The sequence below is a fragment of the Myotis nattereri genome (assembly GCF_964212035.1).
Source record: "Myotis nattereri genome assembly, chromosome: 16".
Classification (NCBI taxonomy): domain Eukaryota; kingdom Metazoa; phylum Chordata; class Mammalia; order Chiroptera; family Vespertilionidae; genus Myotis; species Myotis nattereri.
Genome location: NC_138091.1, coordinates 39,616,769 through 39,622,768, shown reverse-complemented (window position 1 = coordinate 39,622,768; position 6,000 = coordinate 39,616,769).

The following is a 6,000-nucleotide window of genomic DNA, read 5'->3' as shown; positions in this document are numbered from 1 at the left end:
AATAGACATGGAATTCCAGTGTGTTTTTCACAGAGTCCAGATCTGTCTCCAGCAAGTGCCACTGACCTGCTCATAGAAACCCTCGGGAGGGTGAGCTTGAGGATCCTAGCGTGGTGCTGTCTGTCTGTGGCCTGTGAGCCTAAGCAGGCCATGAGCCCCGTCCCTGAGCCAGCCCCTGCCCCGGGTCCTGGAGTGATGGAGAGCAGGAGCAGCGGCCACATGCCTGCGTTTATAGAATCTCTCAGACAATAGACAAAGGAGCAGCAACTGTCATAACAACCTGACACTGGCCGTTCTTAATAAACAGAGACACTGTCTACTGTTACTGCTCCAATCTGTGCAGAGAAAGCAACCGAAGGTTATCACAGTAATAAGACATCTGGAATGTACCACTTGAGGCCTTTCCAGGAACTAGTCTCTCTCTCTCTCTCTCTCTCTCTCTCTCTCTCTCTCTCTCTCTCTCTCAATTAATTAAAAAAAAAAAAAAAAGTGAGGGCCGCCTGGCTGGCATAGTTCCGTGGTTGAGCGTCGCCCTATGAACCAGGAGGTCACAGTTCTATTCTCGGTCAGGGCACAAGCCCGGGTTGTGGGCTCAATCCGCAGTGTGGGGTGTGCAAGGGGCAGCCGATCAATGATTCTCTCTCATCACTGATGTTTCTATCTCTCTCTCCCTCCCCCTTCCTCTCTGAAATAAAATATTTTAAAAAGCGAGGACGCAGAACAAGAACTACTTGATGGCTAACAGGAGAATGGGCTCCTGGTTTGGGATAGGGGTAACTGAAGACAAACTTGGCCATCCCAGAGGACGCCATGGCCCTTCTGGTTATCTTTATCCAGGCCAAACCCAACAGAAATCGTTGCAGAGGTATTTTTGTCTTAACCGTCAGACATCTAACTCCTTACAACAAAAGATTTTATTGGCAACATTTTACTCACACCGATGGTATAAAACTAAGTGTATCCAGCTCAAGTCTTTCTACAATCTTGCTCGTCGTACCTGTGATTTTGTTGCATTTAAGACATCTGTATCAGTGACCGTGAAGTTGCTAGCCTGTGTTTAAGAAACTGCTCTGGAAAAGCAATCAACACCCTAAAGCAAAATTGCCATGTGTTGCTATTCAGCTTTGACAATGTCCAAGACACCACCTCTCTTTACCATATCCTATCCATCCATTCCATGATTGCAAATTAGAAAAGAACCCTCCAGGCGTACCATCGTAAAAGCCTACGTCTGGTTCCAGTTCTTAACTTGCACAGAGACATTATTCTTCGCTGACCAGTCCTTGCTGCTTAGGGCTGCGAAGTTACAGAGGATACAGTCGTGGCCTGACAAGGTATCCGGCATTGGAGTTTCTGTTCCTTTACATCATCCCTGCCTCGTCCAAGTGCTGGGAGGTACGTTGTACCTTCTATCCGAGAAAAGGAAAAAGGCTGCTAGCAAATAGGTGGTGGCTCGGACGTGTTGGAATATTTGCTTTGCCTGTTTGTTCCTTCCTCGAGCTGCCCAAGGAAGCTCGGCATTCAATAGCCACAGGTCACGCCCACACCACTAGATGGAAGACTGGCTTCCCTCCGGCTCTCTCAATATTTACATTGTGTCAGCAGCAGCTTTAGTTCCTCACCAAAAAGCTCCTAAACTGGACAAAACAAAACAAAACAAAAAATCCCACTCTACACCTGAGAGGACCAACTTGGGAGAATTCCTCTGGGGAAGGCATAGGGTTGACATGAAGAATGACATTGACACTAGCCATGAGGGCAGACCATTGAGTGACTGGTTCAGGGCATGGGCTATGGTCAGGCTGCCAGGGTGAACCCGCTCTGCTAGTGATCAGTTCCGTGATCTTGTACATTCCTGTCACTTCCTTGTGTGTCTCGGAGTCCCTTTGTTCTTCACAGGTTTATTATTGTTATTTTTGTTAATCCGCACCTGAGGATAGTTTTTCCATTGATTTTTTTTAGAGAGAGTGGAAGGGAGAGAGAAAGGGAGGGTGAGAAAGAAAGAGAGCCAGAGACAGAGACAGAGAGAAACATCGATGTGAGAGAGACGCATTGATTGGTTACCTCCTGCACAAACCCTGATCAGGGCTGGGGATTGAACCTGCAGCCCAGGTACATGCCTTTGACCGGGAATCAAACCCACGACCCTTCAGTGAGCTGGCTGACAATCCACCCCCTGTGACACACCGGCCAGGGCTCTTCATAGGCTTAATGGGGATAATATCAACATCTACCTCTTCAGATGTGAGTTGACACTTGCCCTGTAAAGAGCTTAATGTAATTCCTGTCCTCTATACATGTTAAATGCTTTTTATTGTCATTTCTCTCTTATTAAATAAACCTTGTAAGTTATTAAGACAGTCTCTCTCTCTCTCTCTCTCTCTCTCTCTCTCTCTCTCTCTCTTTCTCTGATCAATAAAATAATGCAGTCTGGAGCTACGACACTAAGGGTTATTTTTTCTCATGACTGTCTGTGGAGTTGAGTTTTTTTTAATAGTCACTCTGCCAGAGACTCCAAAACACAGAATGTGCCACTGCAGCGTAAAAATGATTTTGAAAATCAGCAGTTGCAGGAAGAGGTTTTCCTCTGAATTCCCCTTATCTGTCTAAACGCAGAGCCTTCCAAAGGAATTCAACTGTCATAACTCCCCTCCCAAGGCGTTTACAACTTTAATCACTGAGATAAAGTCCCCGAGATCACATAAGCAGATATTGTCACAAAAATATTATCTCCTATTTATTCTCCTAAGGGTTCATTTATCTTTCCTAAAAAGTCATTTGTTTTCTTTTTCTTTATTTTTTTTTTAATCCTCACCCGAGGATATGTTTTTATTGATTTAGAGAGAGAGGAAGGGGGCGGGAGGGGGGGGGGAGTGAGAGAAAGGGTGAAAGAGAGACATGGACGTGAGAGTGAAACATCGATTGGTAGCCTCGAGCATGAGCCCCAACTGGGCATTGAACTCAAAACCCAGGTAGGTACCCTGACCGGGAATTGAACCCACAACCTTATGGTGTATGGGATGATGCTTTAACCAGCTAAGCCACCTGGCCAAGGCAAAAGTCATTTGATTTCATATAAGTGCCCTTTTTCTCCCTCCCCTCCCCTAATATTAAGATGGAATATAAGGCCCAAAGTCGAACTATCCTTTGAGTCACATTTTTCTGTGTGCTTCCTGTGTGTATGTGAATTAAAGTTGATCCTTTTGCCTATTAATCTGTTTTTTGCCAATTTAATTCTCACACCCCAATCACTGAACCTAAGTGCATAGTGGAAAAGGTTTTCCTCCCCATCACCTGTCAACCGTACTTAGTCAACAAAACTATTTGACAACGAGACATATATAATACTTTCAGCAATAAAGAATTCAAATAAAATAAAATAAAAACAAAAAACTATTTGACATATCGATTTCTATTCCCTCTCTAGGGTCATTCCCATGATCATACAAACATAATGTGATTTTCTCATAAAAATGTACTTAGATCTCACAGGCCGCCCTCCTCCACATTTCCTTACTCTGATTGGCAGCAACAGTCTATAATCTCTAACTTCAGTTCCTCTCTTTCCCTTTTCTCTAAACGCCCTCCAAACCAGCTCTGACAACCCCACCCCCACCCCCACCTCGCCCCTGAAACCGTTCTGGTCACTGTTCATTTCCAGTGTCTATAGCAGTGCCTGAGCATGTGATAAATGCACAATGAGCACCATTTAAAAAAATGCATTTCTGAACACCTTGGTATGGTCTCCTGTTTGCGAGCGCCACACCTTCTATCGACATCTGAATGACCTTTGGATGGATTCCCAGGCTTTGGGAGGGGTCACTATTCCAGTTCGAAGGCCATGCCAGCCACAGACACAATTGCAGGTTGTGCAGTTGGCCAGGAAATGTTCAGTGCACATTCTAAAGAAGCAGGCTGGCAATACTGCGTGACTCTGTGAACCAGCTCCAGCCACAGGAGCTATCGGCCTGCGTCCCCCCTGGTGGACACTCTGTCTGAGCTGCTTCTCCAAGTGCACCTGAGTCTTCCCTCCCTATCACGGGGGGAGGTGTGCTAGTTTCACTGCTTCACCACAGACAGCGGAGGACATCCATCTAAAACAAGATCGGAGTTTGAAGGTGGTTATGCATGTGTATTCAATGGTTGGCTCAGTTTGTGAGCATCGACCTATGAACCAGAGATCCAGGAGGTCATAGTTTGATTCTGGTCAGGATACATGCCCAGGTCACTGTGGGCTTGATCCCCATGTGGGGCATGCAGGAGGCAGCCAGCCGATCAACGATTCTCTCTCATCATAGGTGTTTCTCTCTCTCTCTCTCTCTCTCTCTCTCTCTCTCTCTCTCTCTCTCTCTCTCTTTCTCTCTCTCTCCCTCCCTCTCTCTCTCTCTCCCTCCCTCTCCCCTCCTCTCTGAAATCAATAAAAAAATATTGCTTAAAATGGTGGCTATCATAAAAGCAGAAGTGAGCCTAGGTGATGAGTTGAATCTTGCTAGGTGGGCGTGTACAAACATAAACTACACAAAGGCAGAAATTATGTCTGTTTGGCTCACCACTGCATTAATATACAGTAAGCACACAGCAGATTCCAGGACCTTGAGTTCGTTGTTGAACCGAAGGATGAGAATCTGGTCATTGCCAGCACGCTCCCTGTGCTCAGCTATCCTGATGCTCACTCACAGCCCAGCTTATTCCGTTTGGACCAGTTCCTAGGCTTTTCGTCAGGCAAGACCGTAGAAAGAGGGCAGAAGGCCTTTTTCTAAAGGGAGAGGTAGAGAGAGGTCTTGTCAAAATTGGTAAAATAACAAAGAGTACAAAAAAATCATAATAAATGGGAGGAGAGGGCGTCAAAGCTGATCTAGCTGTGGGTAGAGGAGGAAGTATTTGGGGGAGAGGGGGGGAGGTGTCTGAGATGCTCCTGAGAGTGTGGGAGGTCAGAGAGAGGGGTGGGGAAGGAAGAAGAAAGGAAAGGTGTCTGGTTGCAGGTTATGAATTGCATATTGTTGGAGGCCCTTGGAGGGACATGAGAAACGCATGCCATTCGTTTCTCTTTAACTTACCTCATTCTACCCGTCTCGGCGTCTTTAAATGAGGCTCTATTCCGGGTCTGGAGCTCTCTCCTGAGGGGTTACAGCAGAAAGGCCTTGAGCAGGGAGCAGCTCTTCTTCATTTTGGATTCCTGGGACTAGCGGGAGAGCCTGCCGCGGAGTCGGAGCTCAACGAGCGTGTTTGGGATGGAACTAAGCTGGAGTCTCATACCTGCTGGACAGAATGGGCTTTTGCCCCCAGGCAAGGCAGCTGAATGACACGTGGGCGGGCCACCTGGTCCTCGGACTAGTCTTCAAGCTGGTCTGTTTCTTCTAGTGTATTTAACTCTTTGACTTTTTAAAGAAGTTACAGTTTTGTTGAGGCATAATTGACTTATAATAAACTGTACAGGTATTTGAAATCTAAGGTTCAGTTTTGATATGTGAATACTTGTGACACCAACAAATAATGAGTTTAGGCATTAGCTCAAAAGTTTCCTCAGACAACAGTGTGGCGATTTCTGGGGGAAGAAGAAGGGAGGAGGTGGAAGGGTGAGGATGGGGGGTAAATAGTGATGAAAGGAGGCTTGGGGTGATGAACACACAATACAGTGTACAGATGATGTCTTGTGGAATTGTGCAGCTAAAACCTGTATACTTTTGTTAACCAGTGTCACCCCAATAAATTCAATAAAGAGGGGGGAAAAAAGAAGAAAACACTTGACAAACATAAATAAGTTTCCTTGTGCCTTCCTTCAGTCAACCTCTCCTCCCCAAACTCACTATTCTGATCTTTATCACTATAGATTAGTTTTGTCTGTTCTACAATTTAATATAAATGGGATTATACAATTTGTACTCTTTTGTGTCTGGCATCTTTTGCTCAACATAATATTTCTGAGATTTAAAACAAGAAGTTTCCTCCTGGTGCTGATGTTTTGCTTTGTTTTTGGATTTTATTATCCAAAGAGGTAAG